Raw genomic sequence first — 26,509 nt, forward strand, 5'->3', positions numbered from 1 at the left:
AGACCAGCCTAAAGGGATGCAGAAGAAAGTGCCTCTAGAAGTTAGCTGACAAGTACTGGCTTAGGAAATTCCAGTGTCAAAGTTGAAAAATTATTTCTAAAGTCCCTATTCAGAGTAGATTTTCAGTATTTATTCAATTTATACATGATAACTTGAGGACACAGATGACTCTGCTACTTTGTCATTTACAAGCAACCCCCCAACACCTACAATAGCTGTTCACAAGAAAACACAATGTCAGGGAGCTAGGTTTTTTCCACTTGTTTGTTCATTTTATTCTTCTTTTATTGCTATGACCTTTAAAAATAATTATTTGTGTGGTTTTCATTTGATCCCTCGTGAGTTGCTCTCTCATCTGTTCTTCTTTCCTTCCTATTTCCTTCTAAATCTGTAGACAACATTATCAGTGGGTGCATTCCTCTGATTTTTCTGTTGGCCTTCCCTTGAAACATATTTTCCTAACATTTGGTTCTCTATTAGCCTATGTCCCTGAAAACACTAGCAACACGATTAATCAGCTACTGATCTTTTTCTCCTGCTCCCTTTATTAAAACATTTGGAAGACTATTCTCTGCTGCCCTGGTGACTCCTCTGCAGCTTGGAGCTGGCAGCTCTGGTTGTTTTTCCTAGGGTAATTCATCTTCTTGCTTTCTATGCACAGTTACTAACAAATCAATCAAACTCCTACATTTGAATTTAGTAGAGCCTTGGACGGCAGGCTACACTATTTCAACTTGTATCAAAAAGGGACATGGAGAAAAGAGACAGAACTGTTCCCTCATTTTGTTTGAATGGAAACAGCTATTTATTTAAGTTTGAAACTGCCTGTATATCAGAGGCTTACTTAATAGAAATAGCACAATCTCTTTGGTGTAGTAATACTTAAAATTTACCATTACAATTTTTGAAGGGTCTGGATAAAAAGATGAATCCCTGGGATGAAAGCATGATGATGATAAACTTGTTAAAGATTAATTGGTTATAAACATGGATACAATTAGGGAGTATGCAGACTACCAGCACATTATGTAAATATGGAAAACAATTCCATTTCAGGTGAGATGATTACTGTAGGTGACAGAGTATGTTTCCTTTCTTTTCATCAGTCATGTCAAAGAAGCAGAGAATTTAACATATTTCACTATAATATTAGGACACTGCCATTAAGAAACCATTAAATAAAAATATTTCTCTGAGGTATTAATTAGGGAGGCTTTGGTTTATGCTCATAAACCTTTTCACATGCTTTTTCTTAGAAAGGTCATTCATAAAGAGCCGAGCACCAATTCTGGGTGCAAAAAGCTTAAGCTAACGGGAGAAAGAAACTAAACGAAAAAAAAAAAGAATGGTATTTTTCATCAGCTCTTATATGATACTTCAAGTATACAGCATGTGGGAGAAATAAATGCAATTCTCCCCTGCCTCGTATCAACTATTTGTAAGGACAAAAAATATGATCTCTGACAAACATAGGAGCCTTTTGCTCTTTACAGGCATTCCCGATGTTCCCAGAAGGGCAGAGAACCTGCATTTCCTTCCTTCCCCTGAGCAGCAGGGGTCAGCCAGGCAGAGACAGGGCTCAGTGTCCGTGCAATGAACCTGAAAGGGACTGGGCAGCCTCTCCTCTAGGGCCTCGCAAAAGACCTCCTGCGGTTCCTTTGCAGCAATGCCTTTTACCCTGAGTTGCACTGCATGGCTTGCTTTGCTGCCATTCTTCTCTTGTTATTCCTTTCAAAAACAAGTGGAGGAAGGAAATTGGGTAGAATGTAGATTCACACCACTGCAACAGGCATAATACTTGTTACCGTGACTCTGACCCCATCAAAATAGCTCTCACACTCATGTTCTTGTGTACACCGGTTGAAGAAAAAAGCCCAGCTGGCTCCCTTCCCACTCAGCCACCCTGTCTTTGCATCACTGAAACCATTTGCTATAGCAGAGTGAATCATCCTCCCAACTCACTGGGTGCGCCGCAAGCGCTTCCTCTTGTTCAAAGCCTTGAACAGACCCTTCTGCCACCCCTGAACTCGTGGTGGGACACAGGGATGAGCAGCTCTGGACTCACGGAGCCCAGGGCTAGGAAGGGCCCTGGTAATCCCTTCCATTTCCTCTGGCTCTGGGGAGCAGAGTTCTGCCAAAAAGCAACAAATTCGTCTGCTGGGCCGTCCCAGCGCTCCTGGGCCGTCCCACGGGCTGCTCTGTGCAACAAGGACTGAGTTCACAGCCACGTGAGCCCATGATGGGGCTGAAAATTACTCCCGTAGGCCTGTGAAAGAAAAGCCACTCTAGTTTAGGGGATGCCAGTCAAAATATACTGAGAACATTAATACAGTGTATAAATAAAACCCACTTGCCATATGGGCTACATGTTCGCTCCATTCACAAGAGAGAATCTCACCCCTGGTGCGTAATCTTTAGTGCATCTTTACATTGAGTAACAGGAGAACAGAGATGGCCTTTGACCGAGGCACCTGCACAGCGCAGCACCGGGCAGTTCCTCCTGTCAGGAGCTGATCTACAAGAGTAACAGCACATTTCAGAACAACTGCCTGCACGACATCTAAGTCTGGCTGTAAACAGCCTCTGCTACCGCTGCAGTGTGTCCACAACAAAAGGAGCGCTACATTAGCTCCAGAAAAGTAATGAAGTTTAATGATCCAATTACGCCTTTGTCTTTAACGAAATACAGAAACAGTTTTTTATACAGAGTACCTTCTCACATAAGCATTGTTTGGAAAAGAGATGATAATAAGTAAAACTAGAAAACTAGATTCAGAAAGCCAGTTTCTAGTTTAGAATATTCTCCATGACATTTTTTCTTGCTGATAATTGTCATTATTTGTTTCTAATAGCAATGGGTCCTGACATGACTTCTCACACCTTTTTAAGTTGCAAAATAAATTTGATTTGAAATATTTAGTTTCTTTTGTGTTTGTCTTTTTCATCCTCTGCTTGGAAGAGGCCTGGCTGGTCTGAGGGCTTACGGTATCAGACACTGTCTGTCACTCCTTGTGTTGCCTTCCTCTCTCAATTTAACATATATTCTGTCCTGCTAGCTACTGTGAATCAGGAGCTCAATGGGATTGGAAAGGAGTCCAAACTGGTGAGCAAGTGGCATTACATAATGACCGGCTACAGCTGGAGTCTGGGTTGCTGTTGTTATTGAGCTCTGTAGGTAATAAATGTTTTCTTATTATGTGTAATACCCTTGTCTGGATAGCAAGCAACAGTCTACACTGTTGCTGCTTATAAGCATATAGATCAAAGACACTCCTTGCTCATGTATAAATGTATGTATGTGTGCCTATGAGCAGTAAGGCTGCATCCTTCCTGCTTCATCAACCAGCTTGGCACAGTGGGGTTCCTGGAACAGAGGCAGGGTCTGGTTTTGAATGTGTAAGCAACAATAATTGCCAGGATTACCTTTTTATTATCCTCATTATCTTAGTCACATGCATAGTTTTCTTTCAAGCAGCCTTTTGTTTGTGAGGAAATAGAAGTGATTGGGCAGCTGAGAATTATGGGAGACAGTATAAGATCAAGCTTGGTGCTTATAAAAAATCAAAATGAAGCCTCTGCTTATGAAACAGATCAGCCACAAGTCTGGTGTCTGTTTGTGACAACTGAATTAGAAACATTTTTCAAACAGTTCATTCCTACATAAAGGCTAAACTTGTAAAGGTCAGCAGAATGCTGAATTATTTCCTATTAAGACTTCAGTTGCTGAAGGATGCTTTTCCAGAGCAACTAGATTTTCAAAAGATTATGCAACTTTGGTTATATGATTTCTTTTTCTGCTTATGCATTTGCCAGGAGAATATATTCTGCACTTTGGGGTTGTTTTAGAGATAGTAGCTGCACGACAGAAAAATTCTGGATACATATTATTTCTCAGTAATGACTGAATATACATTCCTTTGTTGTTGTTTACTACCAGGAAAAAATGCACAACAGTTATAACTGAGATAACAAGGTAATGAGAGGAGATTATGCTTTGCGCTTGGAAGAGGCTCGAAATATCAGAATTTGGTTTACTTCTACTTTGGATAAAAACTAAGTATTTTGGCACTGTCTGAAACAGGCCAGTCCAGCGTTGAAGCTCTGGCTGTCCTACACCTCACTGGACAGGACACAGCTGTGGAGCTGGGCAGCCAACTGCCAAGGAGCTGCAAACTGGAAAACCAAAATCCCAGTGCAACATTGGCACACCAGGAAAGCTGCACAACAGCCAAGAGCTGGAGCTGTCTTCCTGGCAGCTCGTCAGATGTGCCGCAGAAGATGAGGGAGCTGGTGAGCGGCTCTGAGCTTTTGCTTCCTCAGCTGGGCAGGCAGCAGAGGGGCTTGGCAGATAAGCTGACAGAGATTGATATAACTTTGAAAACCTGACCATTTTTCATTAGCCTTTGGTTAAAACCAAATTGCCCCTGGGTAATGCTTTGATCTTCACAAAGGAGCGTTCTCCAGTCAAAGCGTTTCTGACCAGCTTTAGCTGAGGCTCCAAATCACAAATTCCACAAGAGCTGGATGCCTGTCTCCATCAAACTCCTTTGCAAATCCACTCTTCTGAGAGCATCACATTCTTGGGATGCAGGCCTGATGCCATGGGCTTTAATGTGTTCAGGATTAGAGCCCAATGGATTTCACACTAAGAACAACCAAGAGATAAACAACAGCATTCTTCAAGACTATTTTTTAAATAGTCTGTTTCTGAAGACTTGGGACATGAGAAAAACATCATATTTACATGAATTTATAATATTTACATTTTTAGTCCTCCTTTTATCCTTCTTGAAGAACAAAAAAATTACTAATGATGTATGCTATTTAGGAGTGGGGAAAAAAACATGAATAGTAAATGTCATCAGTGCCAGTGGCAATTATAATGGAATTGCCCACAGACACTTATTTCTGCTTATTTTCCCCTCACTGATAGTACTACGGGAAAACATGAATTCACAACTGAATTAGATATAATTTTACATAGCTAGAATTAAGACTTCATATTTTATGTACACAAGGGTCACGATACTTGTATTTAGTTGACATTCAATAGTATGTTCCAATTGTATGTTGCTCTGAAACCAGAACAATTCATTCAAGACACAATCAAGAATATTTTGTTCATTCAATCAAGAACAATTCAAGACTCATCAGTGTTGAGCCATGGGCCTGGAGTTTTACTACAGGCCTTCAGGTCTTTACACAAACTCTTTCAGGTGTTTTGGAAAATAAAAATGAATTCAGAATTTAACAAATTATAAATTATAGTCCTTTCTACTTGCTCAGAATTAATGCCTTTTATTAACACATCTGGCATTGCTGCTTTAAAAGCCAAAAAAATCATAGCCTGAATCCAAGATTCGACTGGCTTGTTCTTGAGAGGGTAGCTAACCTTCCCAAGCAACCACTACTTTTACCTTAAACTTTCTAGACTATGTATTTTTAATTATTTCTATGTGTGTTTTTGATTCCTTCTGTGACTGTAACAGTCATACAGTATTTACAGCTGTATTCCACCAAAGCTAAAATTTTTAACATTTCCCACATACAAGCCTAGTAGTGTCGCATTCCAGCACAGAGAGACAGCCCCTGGGACAGGCAGCTTGCACACGCCTACTCACCGATCAACCAAGGGTCAAAGCCAGCCTTTCTTATATGGCCAAAACTCCTGAGTTTTACTTAGAAAAGTTTACTCTTTTTTCTAGAGTAAATATATCAGGCTTTCTTCCTAAAAACAGTGGCCATTGTTTATTTCAAGTTTATTTCAAATCACTTTTATAAAAGTATCACTCTCCTCATGTTGTAGTTACAGATAAGATCCGTAGAGTGTCAACACTGTCTGTAGAGCAACCACAGTGGGCAAAGTAACAACGGGCTACAGCACCCAGAGCCTTCAACCCTTTCTACTGATAGCATTGCTCTCATGTAAAATCCATTACATTGTCAAAACAGAGATTATTTTACAAACCAGGCACACATACAATCACTGGCTACAATACATCAACACACTTAAACATGTTTAGTATTACACAGGCACAAATGTAGAAGTGGGCGGTTGCCTGGTTCACATATAACTGCTGCTAATGTACGATAATCGCTCAAACTTTAGAGTTTAGCACATCTCTCTCAATTGTAAATGATCACAACAATAACATAAAAAAGCAATATAATGATTTAGATTATTAATAGGCACTATTACTTATAGCTATGTACAGCTATATCATTTTGTGCTGTTGATACTGGCTCTAATACTGCTTAATTGAATTCTACCTAAAAATAGGTATGAACTAAAGGTATTTGGAGGAGGATATATGAAGATTTTATAACATGTTTTCTAGTGCCTCATGCAAATCTTGGCTATTTCCCTGCATGATCAGTTTGCATGGTTGAAAGTTGAACTGCGAAGGGCTGAATCCAGAAAAGAGCAATTCCTGTAAGCAGTATTGCTGATACCTGGGTTTTTCTCCAAACCCCACTGCAAACAACGAAAATGATCCACCATCAGGGATTAGACTGAGGATATGTGGTCTTTATTCTGAAAAAGACTTAGGTGCTTGTATAGTGCCATGGTGTAGGATAGCTTTAGATGTTTAATACATTGTACTCGAGCACTTTTCATCAAATGGATCCCATATGGAAAGTAAAATATTAGGGGTGAAAGCCTGCTCTCGTTCCTTTCTGCCCCCAACAGAGCTAGGACTTCAATGAATAATGTGTCTGCACACACGGTGCGGTTGTGTGTAGTATCTGATCTGGCTGGGAACAGGCTGGCTTGGCTTTACAGGCACTAGTGCTGGGCTCTTCCAGACACAGCTGTCCCTGCTGAGATATCTGTATACTGAGGCCCTTCTAATTCAAATGTACTCTTGCCCAGAGCTGAGAATTCACAGGGTCAGATTTAAAATGCAAAAATGCTGCTTCCCCCCGCCTCTCTTTATACTGTCTGTGTTATCCTGTTATATACTGGATGACATCAGTGCCTGAGCAATGTGGCTCCCCAAGCAGACTGGTATAAAATGAACAAGAAGTCAGCAATCTTGCTGCTAGCAGAATAACTCACGTGTTAAAAACCATGACACCTGTTTTCACCTTCGCTCCACTTCACTCCATGAGAAAAGCCTCATATTTTAATACCCTGAAGCATAGTATCAATAGTTTACTTGCCAAAAATACTTCTGGAACACAAGTGTTTATTTCATTGTCTCTTTCTCAACTTCAGGCTTTAAGTGCTTCATCTTTCGCTAAGCAAAATCTCGCAGGCCTTTGTTTTAAATGCACAGTAGGAAGTCCAAGTATCAATATGAACATGCATCATTCTCTAAGGAAACCTTGCTAGGAAGAGACAATAGGTAACATTCTAAAACAAATAGATGCTCGTAGACAGTTACAAGACTGAGTGCATACAACATCCAAATTGTCCCCCACTTAGATTCCCTTTATCATAATAAAGGTCAGGTTCTTTCACCAATCTCTAGTCAAGTGGACTGATGCATGTATAATAAATTACAGAAATGTCCTTTGTGCCTCTATTATTTTGTGAAAAGCAATAGCTAAGCAAAGGGCGCTCATCCACCCATAAGGAAAAAAAAAATAAAACGTAAGAGAAAAATCTTTATTCTCTTCTTATTGAATTTCAAAAAGAAGAGACAGAAAAATCCTATTACATTTTTTAGCCCTGCCAAGGCCAAACAGATTCATAATTGGCAGTTAAGCACATATTTATCTGCCTTCTGGGTCTGTCTCCAATCTGAAGAGTGAAAGATCTTGCAATTTATTTCAATAAATGCAATAACTGTTGACACACAGAGGAGGCATTCTTATGGCATTTGTTCATGGGACAGAAGTCTCAGAGTTGTACGGCTAGTTTCTAGGTTCTGTGTGGCTATTGCAACATTAATATCCATAACATTCAATGAAATATGTACAGTGTATAAGTACATTATGTTTTTTTCTTAACAGATTAATGAGCGTTTAGTAATCCCAACATAAATCAGATGGAGTATTCAGAAGAAAAGCTGTTCTGATGCCCTATTCTGTTTCTGTGTATAAAATGTTCTCTACTTTTTATATTTAGTTGCTAATTCTAAATTGCAAACTGAGAGCAAAAAAGCGCAAACTCTCTTTCAAAGTTTTTCATTTATTTGCATTTTTTTGACATTAATTCACCTAGGCACTAGAGGATCTAAAAAATCATTAGTGGATCTCTGTGGATATAAGTGATTCTCCCAGACACGGAATTTAATCCTGCTGCTAAAATCAAAAGGGAGGTTACTTGTCCATATACTTTCTGTGCATTAAGAACACAATAGGTGTTCTCATATAGGACTCTGAGTTGCTAGCTACAAAATTATATTGTGTGTGGATTGTACTGGATGTGGAAGGGCTCTATACTAACTGTGCTGTGTTAGAATGGCAGAGCCCTCTATCTTGCAGATTTTATTACTGTTGGTTTGCTTGTAAAGTTTTGTCTAACTTGATCTTTGTTTCCAACTATTTGATAAAACAAGGCTGTAGGATATCATCATACATTTCAACCATGTCTTCCCACTGAAGACTGAAACATTCCTACAAAGCCGCCTTGTGCTAACATCTAGTTTTCTAACCATACGTGAATCCATTCGGCCACACCAGCGCAATGTGCAAATGGCAGCTGCCGTAAAGTCTGTATAGACCAGTTAAGCAAAATCAAAAAATGCTGTATAATAACAATTCTCCATCTGCAAATGCAAATAACACTGGCAGAAGTATATGAAGTGTTTCCAAAAAATATACTAGATGCACTGTTTATGTTGCAAGTCTTTTGGTGACTTCACCATGAGTACACAAGGCTGTTGTGGTATAGTCAGGAATTGAGGTACTGCAATCTGAGTCCACTACTACTGTTTAACTGAATGTCTACTTGTTTTCTCCTTGGAAAAAGAGAGAGAGAGAGGGGTGGGTTACTTTCAACCAATCAAGCAAAGGGATCACTACAACTATCAGCAAGAACCACCTTAGGTGAAACACGACAGCTGTTTAATATGTCATAGAAATATTACATAAAAGATTAGAACATGGTCCAAAAATCCCTAATTAAGATACAAAGGGAAGATTACAAAAGAGAGAGAGAGGGGTAGGTTACTTTTAACCAATCAAGCAAAAGGATCACTACAACTATCAGCAAGAACCACCCAAAAAGAGAGAGAGAGAGGGGTGGGTTACTTTCAACCAATCAAGCAAAGGGATCACTACAACTATCAGCAAGAACCACCTTAGGTGAAACACGACAGCTGTTTAATATGTCATAGAAATATTACATAAAAGATTAGAACATGGTCCAAAAATCCCTAATTAAGATACAAAGGGAAGATTAAGTTATTACTATGTGATTTATCTTCAATTCTACTGGAAAGGAACCACTTACCACAGTATTTCTGGCTGTAAATACATAATACAGAGATAAATTTCCTGAAGTAGCATTGATTAAAGTTGGAGGTGAAATCCTTAGGTGAAACACGACAGTTGTTTAATATGTCATAGAAATATTACATAAAAGATTAGAACATGGTCCAAAAATCCCTAATTAAGATACAAAGGGAAGATTAAGTTATTACTATGTGATTTATCTTCAATTCTACTGGAAAGGAACCACTTACCACAGTATTTCTGGCTGTAAATACATAATACAGAGAGAAATTTCCTGAAGTAGCATTGATTAAAGTTGGAGGTGAAATATAATAAAGACAAAGGGACAAAAAATTACAGCATATTGAGTTTCTGTGGGAAGTTTGAGTAATGATCCATTATTGTAAACAGAGATTATTTACAGTAACACACTGTGAGAAGCACTAGTTCTGACAGAACTAATACAAGGACACAGCCTTTGGTCACAGAGGAAGTTCACAGGCATCCAAGTATCAGAGCTTCCAGCAGGCTCCCCTTGGGGCAGGGACTGTGCCTTTTTCTGCCTCGCAAATTCCTACCCCATCAGGAATAAATAAATAACATCGCATGGGAAAGTTTTCATAATAATCCATGTAACACTGAAAGAGTTCACTGTTTCAGTCAGCTGCACAGGAAGCTTATTGCTCACAAGCAATGCCTTCCAGGCGGGTACCTGTCCTGGGGATGAAACCCTGACCCTCTGTCTAGCTCCTGTTGATATTGCTGTGCCCAGAATTTCACTCAGTTCTTCTAGGCTATTCATTTAAGCTGCCATAGATGGAAGCTCATGGAAAACTAGGGCTGTCAGCACCTAGTAGAATTTGACACTAAGGCAGACAAGGTTGAGACTTTGGTTTCTATATGTTTTAGAGCAAGAAGCAATTGAAGGAAGTGTAGGAAGGCTGTTGCCAAAACTGTTTTGCTACCAACAAGAAAAGAAAAGGACAGCATACAAATCATACGTGTGTGAGCCTGGCAGGAGTCCACAAAGCCTTGTTCTTGGAAGACATTCTGAGAAAGCTAAAGAGGCATCCAGCAATTCATTAAAAATAATGTATGCAGAGTAATAGGGTACAACTAGAAATGTCCGAGAATAGAAGCATTGATTTTATTTTTCCTTTTGGGCTTGTATTTTATTTTTGAGATGAAGAACTGCACCCACTGCCACTGTGGGTGACAACAGTCCAGCTAATAAGGAGACAGAAATAAAAAGGTCATATTTTAAAGGGACATATATTGTCTCCCCTATTCAGCCTGCTTTCTGACATGTTTTACTTCAGGCAGGTAGCATCGGGCAGGCACTCAAAATCTGTCCTGGGTGTTGTTCCCATGCCAAGAGGCACTTGAGTTCAACAGCACTGCTAATTGGCATCATTGCTAAATAAACTGTCCCAGTCCCCCATTCATCATTTCGTATCAGCTAATCGTGGTTCTTAAAGGAACTTACATTTGATGTAGTGGCACTGTAACAAATTATTGAAACTCAATACCCTGTGCTTCTGTTTGAGTATCAATTTATCAAGAGGGAAAAGGTCCAGTTTTGAAAGGTTTCTCACATTCAGTAAACCCATCCAACTCACCCCGCTGTAAGGTAAAGGACTGTGAGACAATAGCTTTTTATTTGGATTGTAACTGAATAAACAAAGTAAGATCCTTAAGTCAGAAATGTCAGTCATTACTACATTACCTCATTTAGGAAAGAGAATACAACATGAATACAGATACTGGTGAGAGTGGTATATGCCAGTCTCAAAATAATTCCTATGGTTTAATGACGGACAGAACCACAGCTCAGGGAACTGTCATGGGGTAACAACTACCCCACCTCCAGGGCATCAGTGCAAACATAACCCATGTTCGATTGCAAGGGACTGAGAATTAATTTAACAACTAATTTTTATTCAGTGACTTCTGCAAAAAGGGTTGCTGATCTCAGTCACTTTCCAGTGATCACATTATAAAACACAGCTCTAAAAGAGAAACTAATAAGAACCTGACCTCATCAGGAAGGTCAAAAGAGATGAACGGAGTGAGATGTTCTCAGTGAGGTATGGGGCTTCTGCATGAGGTTAGGGCACACTGGCAATGAGAAGCACAAATAAACACACTGACATATGCACTGTGTTGAAGATATAAAAGGTACTGTGAATCTAATTCATCAGCGCATTTGTAAATTAAACAGTGATGGCGTATCACTACAGACAATATGCTGAATTGCTGCAATTCAGTTTCTAAATATTGGCCTAATTCCATTAAAGTAGGTGTTCATAAAATACGTCCAGACAGAACTTCGGAAATGTTCTACATTTCACTGATTCTGCTACTCTTGGAAAGTCTCAGTTTCACTGGGAAGAAGGTAAAGGCTAGCCTGAGCACTGATCAAAACCTTGACCTAAATAAGATAGTTTTCAAAATATCAGATCTACATTTTCATACTTCTGCCTCAACTTACAAATTATACAATGCACCAATTCATAATGAGTGAGAAGAATGAACAGAATCGTAAGCAGAGACCATAAAAGAATAACCTAGCAGCTGAGAGACTTCATTAATTATTTTTTTTAATTCCAAAGAAAAGCAAAGAAACTCTACAACAAGTAGTTTATGGAGGCCAGTTTCTTCATTGTAGACTCACGCTGTGGGAATTTATATTATAATCATAAGAGCTGGACACCTTTTAAATTGACTTAGCAGCAATTAGACGGGAATAATCATCTTCCTCTATTTTCTTGTTGTTACGCTACAGAAGGGTGGCATATGCCTGTAGCTTTGTCTTCTCAAAGCAGAAATGTGAAAGTGAGACTAGAGGAGAAAAGAAAGTGGGTGGGAAATGTGTCTGGTGTGACCATTCTAGACACAACTATGTCAATGGAAGTACTCCCATTCCCGCAGCTTCAGGCTAGCTTGGCATTGTCATTCTTCTTCAGAACCAAAAAGTAGTGGCATGTATATTTTTTTCCTTCTCAGAGAAGGGGAAGCAACCTGTGTGATCTGTAGAGACAACAGTACATCTTCCCCCCTGCTGTAATAGTCTCCTTAAATGCAGTCATGAAATGGAACAAGAGAAAATGTTTGGGATGGAACAAGGAACCCAGAAGGCCTTCTCTGGCCACCTTTCCAGTATGGGAGGTATTTGCAGCCAGGACATAACAGCTTCTACATACACCTTCAGTGATGGAAAGTGCTGGGCTGGGGTGAGATGGTGCTTGCAATCTGTACTGAGGTCAGAGTGAGCAACGGCCCCCCAGATTAGCTGGCAGGAAGAGGACAGGGCTGCTGACACTGTTCTCTCTCTCTTTCCTTTTTGGCTACAGCTATGCTTCTGAAGAGACTGCAGAGTTACCTCCAGCTGCGCTGGCCCCTCACAAGCCTGGGAGTCTGTCCCAGTGGTGGTGCCAGAGGCTGTTCTGGAGTCAGTGCACCTCTGCCTGGGCCAGGGCGCCTGCGGTGCCTGGCAGAGACCTCACCTGGCTCCAATGATGCGTCTAGACACTGAGACAGAACGGGATGAGCGTGGCTCCAGAGCCAGTTATCTTGGCTCTCCAGACAAAAGGTGGAGACCACAGTGTTACGCTGGATGGTTTTCATGGATCCATATCCTATTCCTGCCTCTCTGAGATAGTACAGACAGCTGCAGTGCGGATGTTTTTCAGGGAAATGTAGCACAGACAGCTATAAACTTGAAGAGAAGACATGGCTGAAGGTGCCACACAGCCAAGAGTTCATTCCCTGCACAGATTATAGGGAGGAGGAGGACACAGAAAAATGTCTAATTTAGGATAACGCAGAACTGAAGCAATAAGAAAAGAAAAGGCTCTGAGAGAAATATGGCAATATAGTACAGTTCTCTGGCAGGAAGAACTGCAGGTCTCAGATTTTCCTCTGGCCTGGCAGGATGAAAGAGGATGGTGCATAAGCCACATGCACGTGCCCTTGGGATGCTGATCCAACATAACAGTCCCAGCTGTAGTACCTGCAGCACTGATAACAACAGTGTTAATGTACCCACACACTAAAAATGAGAAGTGGAGGGTATCTACAGCTCGTAGCACAAATTCACACAAGCTCACATGTGCAGCCTTACATGAGTAATCCATTCTGATTTCCACCACCAGACAGGTGGAGGCTTTTTCTAGCTTTCCCTTCATGTCAGCTGCATATCTTGAGGAGTATTCTTTACTAAGCAACTTGCCTATGATAATGTAGCCCATTATGCCTTATTCTCAGAGGAAGAGAGTGACCTGTGCCCCAGCCTACTGCAGTTATTTTGATAACTGCTGTCCGTAAAGACTATTTAGAAGAAAATATTTGCATTCTGGCTAAAAGGTTGTAATAGGTTGAGTAATCTCAACTTCTGTTCAGGTGACTGAAATCTTTTAAAAGCCTTTGAAATTTTCTTCTTCAAAGGAATAGGTTTTCCCCATTTATCAAAACATATGTTCATTGTCGCCCCTTTAAGAGCAGAGCTACCACTCTACAAAAGGCCGCTGAAGTGCAAAAATAGAACTAGGGCATCTTTATGCTGCACATCAGTGTATGTGCATGGACGGTATTGATCACAGAAATTACACTTATGAGGTTCTTAAAATAACATGGGGGTTGAGCACAGCAGCTATCCCAGTTGCCTTTTAAGTCTAAAGGTTGAAAATAAAATGGGAACATTACTAAAATGTTAAAAAGGAATACAGTGTTCCTTTTGTTACAGGATTTTCTATGTCCTAATTATGGAGAGATTTTCTCTTTCCTCCCTTTCCTCCACTCTCATACCTACTTGGCACTTCCTTCAATAGGTTGTTATGTACATCATCAATAGAGAATATCAAATAATGGGAGGATGGAGGAAGTCACAGAATACTTTTGAATGATCCTTAAGATTACTTTAGAATACTAACATTAAATGACATCTGGTAATATAATGTTCATTTCCTTACAAAACTGCAATTTAAAATTAAATTTAAAAACCTAGAAATAAATCTCCCTAGAAAATACCTGGGTGATAATTCCAGGAAAAAATGCATAGATATTCTTCCCCTATTTCTAACCTGTTTCTCAGGTTAGGTTCTGAAATTCACAATTTAAAGTGCAAAAAGGAAAGTATTTTTTTTTAAATCTATTTTTCCATTTCCTCTTCTTGTCTCTAGTGTCTAAGCATAAAATAATCAGAGTTACTTCACCTCTTGCTAAAGCGTCATCAGCAGCTACACTAGGAAACATTTGTAAGGAATGAGAAAGTTACAAACATGTAACTGGTTTGTGGGCAGTGTCAATCCAGTACGCAGCAGGAGTTGTAACCTAAACCCAGCCACACACCGGTAACAACGCAGTGGCTAAAGAGACCAGTGAACCCTGTAAGCCAACAACGCGTCTCTTCTCAAATCATAGCGGGGTTTAAGTATGTTTCTGGTGAGAATGTCAAGCTCTGTAAACAGGATATATAACTTTTAGTCAGATCGCCTATCTGCAAGGTACCATGATAATCTCTTTGCTAGGCTGCACGGTTAGAAGTGATATAACTCAAAGAAAACGAGCTGGACATTTACCAGCTTTATATTTACTCTTATAAGATATACTTAGTCTACTCTGCTTGCATTATTCTATTTCAGGTTTCCCTTCAGAGGACTAAAACAAATGAGGATGGGCTAAAAATAAGAGAGAAATTAAGAATATACCATCCTCCCCCTTCCCCCCAAGAAGCTTCTTTTTTCAAAAGAAGCTACTTTTCTGATCTTCTGTCTCACCTCATTTTTTCCCCTGGAACTCTTGTACATATATTTGGATAAAACAACATTATCTAAATAGAAAATAACCTGAATCTAGCAATTATCAAAATAAGAATGTGGAACACGTCATAACTAAGCAGCTAAATGTTACGCTATTATTCTACATAAAGGGTCAATCCAAATTACTGTGGCTCTTATAAATGCTCACTTACATAAAGCTTGGTGCTGTTTAAAAGAGAACCATATATAGGACTCCAAAATACTTCACTTTTGTTTAATTTTAGTTATTAAAAGCTAACATCTGAAGATTCGAAGAATTAAATTATTCTTTTTAGAAGACAGTACCTCCGTATTCACTAAAAAAGGCAACAGTTTCAAGAAACTAACCAAAATTAGCATCAGAAAAGGAAGCAGTCATACCTAAGGACAGGAAGGGCAGGTTTCAAGAGCACTTGGAAAAATTATAACATGTTTCTACTTGATGGTCCACACAATTCATCCTGCATACATAGAGAAACTACTCGAGTCCTGTAAATGCTATTATCTTTAAGAACTCACCCAAGGGATGAAGTTCTGTAAAACTGTCAAAACCAAAAGACTGCTGTTGAGCCTTAAAAGAGGAGAAAGAACATGACTAAAATCAGTTAGTAATCACTTAATTCATGAATTAAGGGACAGGGGAAAGGAAGGGAGGAACGAACAGAAATCAACAGTTAATTCATCAGACTTCTAAGGCATCTAGTCAAAACGCAGTAATGAATAACAACTAATAAAGATTTGTCAAGAACAAACAGACTAAACCCAAGCGATTTCTTTCTGTGACAATCTAACAGGTCCTTTGATGGAGGAAAGACGTCGATATAATAAATCCTGATTTTTAATAAGATTTCAGAAGCTCTTTCTTGAAGGTAGATGCAAAATGGTATAAAAACTGCATTCAGAGAATAGTCCCCAATGATTCGTATGTTTTTAAATGGAAGGATATACTGAACATAATTCCACAGGAATTTATTTGGTCTTTAATATTGTGCAACATTTTCATTTGAGGAGGATGATGGGACAAGACCATACATACACTTATCAAATTTGTGGACAACCCCAAGCTGGAAGGGGCTTCAAATGCCTTAAAGGACAGAATTACAATTCAATAGATCCTAAAGAGCTGGAAAAAAATGGTGCGAAAAAATAAGATCCATCCCTATTAAATGAGATGCAAGGTTCTATGCATAAGATTAATCACCTAAGTGAACACACAATAGGAATGAGACAGTAAAGAGTAGTCTGACAAAAAAGGATTTCTGGGCTTTAGAGGATCGAAGGCAGAAATGGATCAACACCACCATGCTGATGCCAGAGAAGGAATGGTATGCTAGGGTGCGTAAATAAGTAGAGGTCCTGCAAGATATAAGATATATGAGAAGATATGAGACGCCAAACCTCAAGAAAGATGTATTCAGAAAGGCTGGATCTCTCAGACCTGTAATCATTCCGTATGAGAAGACTGAAAGCATTCCCATTCTGTAGTACCGAGACTTCAACATACATAAAATGCTGCAGCAAAACAGGTAGGAATCATCTGCTCCCCATAGCCTTGGAAGATAAGAACTAATGGACTTAAACTGCCTTAAAGGAAATGTAAAACAGATAATAGGACAAGTTGTCTAACGGTGGGGATACCAGTAGAATAGCATTAGAAATGGACCAGATTGTGCAGGGAGGCTGTGGAGCACCTCACTGCAGGCTTTTTAAAAACATGAGTAACATCTACCAAGAGCGCAGGTAATCCTTCCTGAGAGGAGTATGGGATAAATGAGATAATCTTTTGAAAAGCCAGTCATTTGTATTTTCTGTGATTCTATGCAACATGCACGCTACTCCGTAATCAGTAAATTTTGTTCTCCGCTATTCTAAAAGATAACAAATTATGACTTTTTCTCTGAGAACACAATTACAATTCTTCAGTGACCTTCTGAGTTCTTTCTCTGAGTTTTTGTTTGCTTAACACAGACTAACAAAACAAAAATGGCACTGACGTTAATAAGACTTGCATATGCAGATTGGGAAAGAAGAGATTCATAACTGGGTATTACAGCTTCACTGTAGCACAATGATATATTTTCATCTCTAGACAGACTCTAAAAGAATAAATTAAATTATGCCAGAAAGGAAAAAGCACACTTTTTGCCACTGCTGGGTCAGGAATATCAGGGCAGAAAATGGCACTGGGATATGCTCAGGTTAGATACATATTTAAGTAAAATATTTCTCAAGCCCACATTAGCTGGCTGATTAGCTAGTGAAATTGCCCCAATCTTTGCTGAATGAAGGGGAACAATGCTGAGCAACTTCCTTCCAATTTTAACTGTCTCTCTGCCTTAAATCTTAACTCTTCAATAGCTTTTGCCCATGAACGATGTGAGAATCCTGCAGGCAATTCGTTACCCACAAGCTACAGGCAGGAGACCCCTAAGTTACTGCTTAGACATAACAGCAAATAACAAAGACATGAAGTTGGTAATGTGTTTGCTTTTATAATTTTTATACTGTCTAGTCTTTTCCTTCTAAACATTTGGTATATTGAGACAGGTAATAAACTAATGGAATGCCTCAAGTAAGGGAATTTTTAATTTATTCAAGCTGGATATAAACTTACACTTATTGGTCATCAATAACCATTATGGTAAGAGAAAACAGTAGACACCTAAGGGACATAAACATTTAGAAGTAATACTAAATATTACAATGACAGGCACATTCCCATTAAGTAAAAGTATATTAATTGTTGGAAGAAAAGTAATTTCATTGAAAGACAAAACAGGCAAAACAAAGAATCTGAGCTGTCTGGTACATCTTAGGAGACTATTTCTATGAAAAGGTACAGTAGTGCTTGATTTATAAAACAAATGATACCTCATGGGAAAGTGTAAAGAACATTCTACTGGGAAAAAAATTTCTGTCGTGTAAGTCAAATTTGCTGAATTTATCTTTTCTTAATTTGCATAGCTAAGGATATTTGCAGTGCTCAAAGTGTGTATAAGTGGTGGGTTTAATTAATGTCTCAACTGTACTACTTGAGGCAAAAGAAGATGAAGAAAACCAGAACCGTGGGTGGGAGTAGGAACACAGCACTGCTCCCTGCCCTCCCACAACTCAAGCACTGGAAATTGATATGAAAGCAGGGTCTTGGTATCTCAAGAGTTCATCTGCTTATTGCCTTCTTAAAGGTTATAATCCTCTGTTTGTGAAACCACAATGGGTTGCTCTAGAGAAGATTATAATGTCACAAATCCTATCAGAGGATTATGTGTCTGTCAGGTTGTGAGTAATTATGAAGGAAAAGCAAACCTTCAGAGGACACAAAAATAACCTTCATAAAAAGAAATAGGGTGTCACATAATAAAAGTCTACATGGAAAACCAACCTCATACTGTAGTGCTTTTGCAATGCAAAAGCCCAGAAAATATTACAAGAATGTGAGTGTGACGGTGCAGCACGGAGCCCAAGGGAAACGAAAAGCAGAAGAGAGATGCTTCCAGCCAGTTTAGTCACAAGGCCAGTGATATCCCACTCCCACCCTCCTCGAATGGCAGCAAAACAGCCAACCGATTTCACAGAAGTCTGCTCCTACACGCTTGGAGTCTAACCAGAAACAAGGAGCCCAAACCTGAAACATGACGAAGGCCCATCTCCTAAATCACTGTGACCGCAGGGAATTCAGCACCTCCCAGCACCAGAGACCTCACCAAGAAGGCAGCAGGAAGCTTCAGTCACCAGCTCTTGAACCTCACTTACAAACAAAGATGCAGTTGTTTCTTTCCCCCATTTGAAACCTGTCACACAGAGTTCAGAATTCACTTCTTTTATGTTTCAACACCCCTCTCCCCCAAATAGTTACTCAAAGAAATATAATCTCTGACTTTTACATAGGTGAGTGCCTGATGGATGTAATAGAAAATTAAAGGGGTGGAGAGGGGAGGATTTGTATTGTAAAATTAGTGCTGTCCTCATCTGCACTTCAGTTAAAGTATTGAGAATGAGGAGTCCCTCTGTTTTTGAGTGTGTGTGGATAGCATTGCCTTCATCTGACAGCAGCACAGAATTCCACTGCACTGGAAAGCAACTTGGAAATTTTGCCATTTAAAAACAGGCACAGAAATTGTTTGAGCAAAGCAGCACTCTGACTACACAGGTCACTGATATGTCTCTGCAGTTTACCTCTTCTGCCAGGAGAAAGTCAGTTCCTCCTAAGATATGCACCAAGGGCAGAGCACTGTGGATTTTGTGACCTGGCTCCTTGACCTTCTTTACCGTGTCCCAACAAGTGACACTGTCTCTGAACATCAGCTCATGAATCTCCCTCATGAATGTCCCTCTCATAAAGATTGCATCCACAAGAATCTTGTTCATCAGTGTCTCAAATAAGATCAACAAGGTGCTAACAGTATTGTGCCATCCTCTCTCTTGCCAATTTTCAGCTTGTACCAACAGAAACTTTGGTGTCAGTCAGCACTACAAACCCCGCTGATACATAAACACTTGCAGCAGGAGACACACTTCACTTGCCTATGCTCCATGCTGTCAGCACAACCCACAACACCATTGTGTCATAAGGAGTTTAATACCTTTTTGAATCTGACAGTGTAACTGAAGACGTTCCTGTGTCCAGCGTTTTTCTATTTTGGGGAAAAAAGCCTCTCCTCAGAAATCCACCAAGGATATCCGTACGTGAAACATCATGCAACCTCTATCATGGCAGACAGCAACAGACCAAGAGGTTAATCATGTAGGAAGCAAACAGAAAACATACAGCACTAGATGTCAGCATGCCGAGAGACACTTGTACTCAGAGGCACCACGGGGAATCAAGAGTGTAGCGTGTAGCACAGGACTAACTCCTACAATTGCTTGATAGGACAGGGGAAGGCACAAGACAGTATGTTTGATGACAGGCATTTACACTGTAGACTGTCACTTCCATTAAACAGAAACATTTTTTTTTGCTGGATGAAACGCCATCCCACTCATCTCAGATCCTTTTTGTGATGGTGATTAGACGGGTAGGTTGTCTGTGTTACAAGAATGTTTTTGTGATACAGTGCAGAGACAGAACAGATAACTGGCTAGCATAAATTGCCATGAAAAATATCTATTGTCTCAGAGCTATCACATTTAGGGAAAATATGACGACTCACGTGACTTGTGCATCACTACTGAGAAAACAAAGTCTACATGTCATAAAGGACAAAGACTTGTAGGGATGACTTACGATACCATTATAGACATAATAACACAACTCCATGTGCAGAACCTCATCTCAGAAGCTGCATTGCAAGGCTACATGTTTTGAGAAATAGCAGTAGTAATGATCAAAGCTTGGAAAGACTGTCAGATGAAGACTGAAAGGAGTGAAATTTATTTCAGAAAAGAGACAAATATTTGAAAAGTGGAAAAAAAGCATGTAATAATGAATGGTAGAGAAGCTGGATTGTGAGCATCTGTTCTTGCTAAAATACAAAATCAGTTAAATTGCAAGGCCGAGAAATTAAGATTAGATAATAAGAATACTTTTTAGTTTAGGATTTTTACTAGGTTGTGAAAAATTTCACTGCAGAGCTCCATTAATTTAACATGAAATACCATTTTATGACTATGTGGAGAACAAAACCATGCTAATTCATAACAGTTAATGAAAACCAAAAGCTTGCACACACCTTTCAGAGACAGATTTGTAAATAAACACCACCAGGGCTCCTGCACCCTCCTGTCACACATCCAGTACTGGATACAGAGTGGCTACTAAACTGGATGGACCACACATATTACATATATATCTATATGTGCACAAACAGTGCATTTTCTAATGGGTGTGCAGCCTCATTTTGATGTACCAGTTGTTGCAAAATGTACCCTTGCATGCTCCTGCATGCAAAGAATATCCTTTAAAACACAACATTTCATGCAAATCTGAAGGAAGAGACAAAGAATTTAAATAAAAAGACAATGGCAACGGCAATAGAATACCTACAAAGAGAGAAAAAACTCAAATTATGCAGGTGAAGGAAAATGCACACACACAGAACCTCAGGGAGGATGAGTTCAACTGCACTGGGAAAGCTACAGAGAGGCAAGAGCAAGCACATAGGCCAAGGATTTGAGTTTCACCCCAACAGGAGGCTCATTACCATGAATGGAGAACAGTCTTATCCAAGAAGGAACTAGTCTGAAAGGAAATCAGTTTGCAGGCATAGGCAAGTTATTAAAATCCTAAAGCTTTCATCGTATCTGGGATTTTTCAGAAATAGTAACTGCAGTTTCTGGTGGTGAGACCTGTAGGAATGCGAGTATGGATTTACAATGCTGGATAAGCTAGTCTTATAATTAAGTATAATACACTCAAGAACAAAGAGGCAAATATGCATGTTGGTGGCAGTGCAGTTATAGATGGGAGGAGAGCAATTTTGTACTGGTGTTCTCTGATCACTCAGATTTATCCTGTTTTCAAAGCAGTTATTTTCAATTTCAGTTAGTTCAGGGCATATCTTTTTCTCTTGAGTATCTGAAAATGCTCAGCTATTATTATATTTTGCTCTGAATTTTCCCTTTTTTCCCCCTTGACTTCCCAGTATTCTTTTGTCTGTCTTGTTCTCATTTCTTTTGTATGTGTGTCTGCAGGTGGCTTTTATAGCAAAATCTCATTCTGCTTTCCTGCCCTTCCTCCATCCTCTCCTGTTTTGTTACTACATTGCCTGTCTCATTTGTTCTTTTCCTTATGCCTGTAACTGCTCATTTACTAATAGATTCCATTCTATGCCCATGGAGTTTTTTCATTTTCCCTCTCTTCAAGCACCGAGTCATTGACTTCATTGTTACAGAAAGGAATGAATCCCCAGGCCATGCTGCAGAACAGCCTTCACTCTCCCATGGCTGAAGAAGAGGACAGTGGCTGAGCTTAAGGGATGTTTGTGGCAGGTTACTGGCTCTCATCCAGTGAATATGCCTGTTATTCCTAGCAGCCTACGAGTGTCCCCTCCTCTAACCCTGAGTATTTCCCACAACCCTGGCAGCTTCTTGACAAGAACAACCAAACTAGGTGAACAGCACAATATATTCCATGAACAAGGCAGGAAACAAAACAAACAAACAATAAGTTTGGGGGCTTTTGCGTTGTCTTACCACATCTGTACATGCAACCATGGTGTGTCAGGTGTTTCCACATTCAGTTCTTATTTGTATTTAATAGTTGCTGAGATGCCCATTCCTTGACTTCTGAATGAAATGCATACATTAGGTATGACACCATCTTAATTGGACAGAGTGTAGCATAACTACAACAACCAATTACATTATTGTTGTCACCATGATGCACACTAAAGCAACCCCAAAATTCACAATCAGGGAGGGGTGAAAACACTCAGAAAAAAAAAAAAAAAGGCATTTTCCCTTGAAAAATGCAGTAGACTGTTAGCTGTGACATCTGGATACAAGTTTCAATTGCACAGGCTGAGATATAGGTCAAGATGATAAACAGATAATGTAATGATCAGTCTTCATCAACTGCTGGGACCATGACCAGAAGCTGATGCCTTAGACATTTCCAAAGGCTCATTGTTGGTGGTTGGGATGTAAAACCCACTTTCTCTAGTTATAAACTGATTTTGGTGCGGCTTCCTTCCAGTTCTTATTTTCTGCTCCATCTGCCTTCCACAAGCTTTTCTATACCTAGACCTCAAGGGAATAACAGTCAAAAGCACTCTTCAGTCTGAAGACCTTTTTTATTTTTATTTTTTTCCTGTAGGTCTCATTTTCTGCCCAGCAGACATCTAGCTTTTGTGTGGTAACCTCCAGTATGCTTTTTCAAACACTTTCGTTTGGGCTAGTAGTAGGAAGACAGAGAGAAAACCCCTAACACAACATCCAGAATGACTCCTCCAAGTCTTGGGAGGTTAGGAAGCAGCCTGACATTGTATTTCATTGCTTCAGCAGAAAATAAGACAGGTTGTGAATATTGCAGGCTTTTTTACTGTGTCACCATTGCTAATCAGGTCTGACTATTCATGCTAGAAGCTGCGGCACAAACAGTTTTTTGACTCTTTGTGATGTTCATATTCTCTATCTTTTAAAAATAAGTACATAAATTGGCAGTGGCACAGCGCAGCTGGTTATATGGAATATCGTGCTGGACAATGTACCAGTGTCAGGTTGCCAAAAGTAATGTATCAGCACAGCCACAGCTTTCAGGTTGAAGTTGTCCCCATTCAATGAAGCCAGCTATTTGCAAACACTAATCACAGAATATCTGGTTTATAAGTATAAAGGATGCAACTTGCCACTAGAGATCAGTGATAAATCTGGTAGGGATTTTGCTGGTTAAACCTTCTTCCAGTTGAAACCAATCTCTTGTATCCCAAATATTTTGAATGATCCAATAGATTTTTTGGTCCCCAAAATTTAACACTTAGTATTTTTTTCCAATTTCAGGAAAAAAAGTCAAATTCTCAAATTTCTCATTGAGATCTTGTGAAGTAGTTGTAGACAAATTTCTTTATTTTCTGAGAGAATCCCTATTCAGCGTTGCGGAGACTGAAGCAGTATTTACACGTATAAGACAACACTGTCAAGGCCAATAGTTTTTTTAGTTAGGAATTAGGGATTGACCCAGTGTAGGCCAGGCAGGTCCTGCTCAAAGCCTCCTACTGCTCACGGCTGAGCCTGGGCTCCCCCCAGTGGTTTGATTTACGCTCCCCATCGCTGTGCCTGCTGCAGAATTTGCATTACACCATTGCTACTTCAGTTAAGAACGTTTCCTAATTAGCAGCCAAATATAGGCAAAATTACCCACCATCACTACATTAACTATGTGTGGAGAAAAAAAATCTAAGTGTCCCACTTGCTCACTTATTTCTAGAAATCCAAAGATAAGGAATCAGATCACACACAGTTGAGCAAGCTTGCAAACAAATGCAACATTCCCCAGTTATGGCCAGTTAGAGTAAAATTTAGCACTATTCAGATTCAGACAGATGTATATATCAAGCTGAGATTTTTCTTTTAGGCCCTATGAGTGGATTCCAACGGGAGTCTCTTTATAAATAGGAATCTTTCTTCAATACAGTTCAATGCACTTTGCCAGTTTGGCCTTTTGTTTGATTTACTTTGTGCAAATGGCCACTTGAAAGAGTAATTTGACCTGTGTCTTCTACGTGATGACTTAGTTTTGCGTAAGCACCTGCGTATGAGTGAGGGGCACTGTGCAGTCAGTGCAGCAGTGAGAGAATGACTGTCATTAATTGGTTTGAAATTCATAAATCAGGAGAGTTCTGGGCTTTTAACAAGATAAAAGAGAAGTCACAGGTGATGTGGTAATGGAAAACATATTTCTTTACATCTTCATAAACACTCAAAGAACCAAACCCCAGCAACATTAGTAACCCAGCAACCTAGTAACAGTATAGTTAGCCACTGAACACCTGGATGAAAAACAAGGACACCTAATTTTCCCCAGTGCATTTCTGGGGTAACTTTCTTCAATATGTTTAAAGAGATGAATGAGTAAAAATGGTAAGCCTAATACAGAAACAGAAGTAGAAAAACAGTTGTGGCTAACTACACCATATTTACATTGTCTTTGCAAGTCTCCACAACTGCAAATCACTTTGGCAGCAAGCACAGAAATGCTGGTGCTCACAATACTTTCATCACAGTGAAATCATGATGTTTTGACAGACTGAATAATGCGAATCGCCACAAGGGAACTTCGTGGTAGTAGCATCTATGAAATGCTGATTTAGATCTACGCAGAAAAAAATTAGTGAACGTAGTGGTAAAAGGTTGACACCTTCCTCGTATTAAAGGTCCCACCCATGCTAGTATCTTAGATCTGTCCTCTTACTGAAATATGGCAGTGTTAGCATTCCTCCTCAAAAGTGCACTTGTAGATGCCACCATAAGAGAGAGACATTTGGAAGATATGGAGGGTTCAGAAAGAGCGGTCAGCTATTTTATAGTTCAAGCCATTAGAGGCTTTCCTCAGCTCTACTCTAGAGACAGAATAGGAATGGAATAGGATTTTGCAATTCTTGCTCTAAGAGAAGATCAGCTACATCAGACATGCCAGTACTGTAGATGAACAGAAACTTACAGAGACCTTTTCTTTATCAGACAATAGAAATTCATTAAAATAACAACTCTTTCTTTGAAAAGGGTGGATTTTACAAACTTACCCTTTCAAGGTAAACCTATGAAAAGATTCAGAAAGTGTTCCAATATTTTGGGGGGATTCTAGATCAGAAACACTTCCGGTTTTCAATTCAAAATAACATTCCTCTCTTTACAAGTGAGCCAAATTTTTAAATATATATATAATTTTTTATCATAACAAAATGTTTCTCCTGATCTGACACAGTATTTGCAAAAAAAAAAAGTCCAAATTTTTTCATTTGTTTGGTAAAAGAAAAAGAACACTTACTGAAAAACTTTTCTGTTATGGGAAAATAATTTCTCATTCAGTGCTACCTACTATCCACAACCAGTTGGTTCCCTATTAATAACCAGCAACAGCAAGAAGAATCATACTGTTATTAGATGGTAGCACTATTTTTCTTGAGTTGCCTCGAGGTGCCCTCACAACCTGTTGATATGGGTGTGTGATGTGGTTACACTGCTCTGCAGAGGCTGGGGCAGCCTCAGTCTGAACAGCAGAGACTGCACCAGGCAGCAGCAACGATGAAGAAGAACAAAGTCAAAAAACACCTTGGGTTTCCTTTTCTCTCCCAGCAGTAAATCTGTTAAGTGGCTTCAGAGCTTCTGCTCACACACTCAGGTTCATTAATGAGCTGTGGAAAGCCAAGTGGCTCTATTCCCTTAAAATCCTGGCAAACTGCAGGAAAATTTGGCTCCTGTCCAATCCTGTGGGCACCTGAGGGGTGGTCCACTCACTCCATCATAATTAGCCTTCCTTCCCCTAACTGCCCAGCTTTCTTTCTACATGATCATAAGCTTGTGCTTGATGCTGTAGGATTTACTGTAGTGTCACCAATTCAGCACCATGGTTTCATTGCAGGAGAAAAATACACTCGTCTGCGATTTCAGAAGCCATAATAAGGTTCTAGGATTGACAATCAGCTGCAAATATCTCAAAATACATGGCCTGGTGAAAGGCTCAGCAAAACGGATACGCTGAGCATGTTGAAATCTGTTGAAATATAGGTTTGCAAATCAAGTGCAGCATAGAATTCTGACCAAACATTTTTAGAAACCGGAATCAAACATTAAAAACAACTAATAAGCTATGGTATAACCTAGAAAGAAAAGTATCCAGGCTGTATTTTCTATTATAAATGAACAAAACAACTACAGAATGAATATGG

The 26,509-nt window shown here is 39.5% G+C and overlaps 1 protein-coding gene across 1 annotated transcript in view; it reads left to right on the plus strand.

Annotated features, from left to right (window-relative positions):
• The window catches only part of SHISA9 (shisa family member 9), a 197,363-nt gene that overhangs the window by 143,090 nt on the left and 27,764 nt on the right, over window positions 1-26,509 (plus strand). The gene's annotated exons all lie outside the window — the stretch shown is intronic.

The sequence above is a fragment of the Calidris pugnax genome, unplaced genomic scaffold, assembly GCF_001431845.1.
Source record: "Calidris pugnax isolate Ruff unplaced genomic scaffold, ASM143184v1 scaffold17, whole genome shotgun sequence".
NCBI classification, from domain to species: Eukaryota; Metazoa; Chordata; class Aves; order Charadriiformes; family Scolopacidae; genus Calidris; species Calidris pugnax.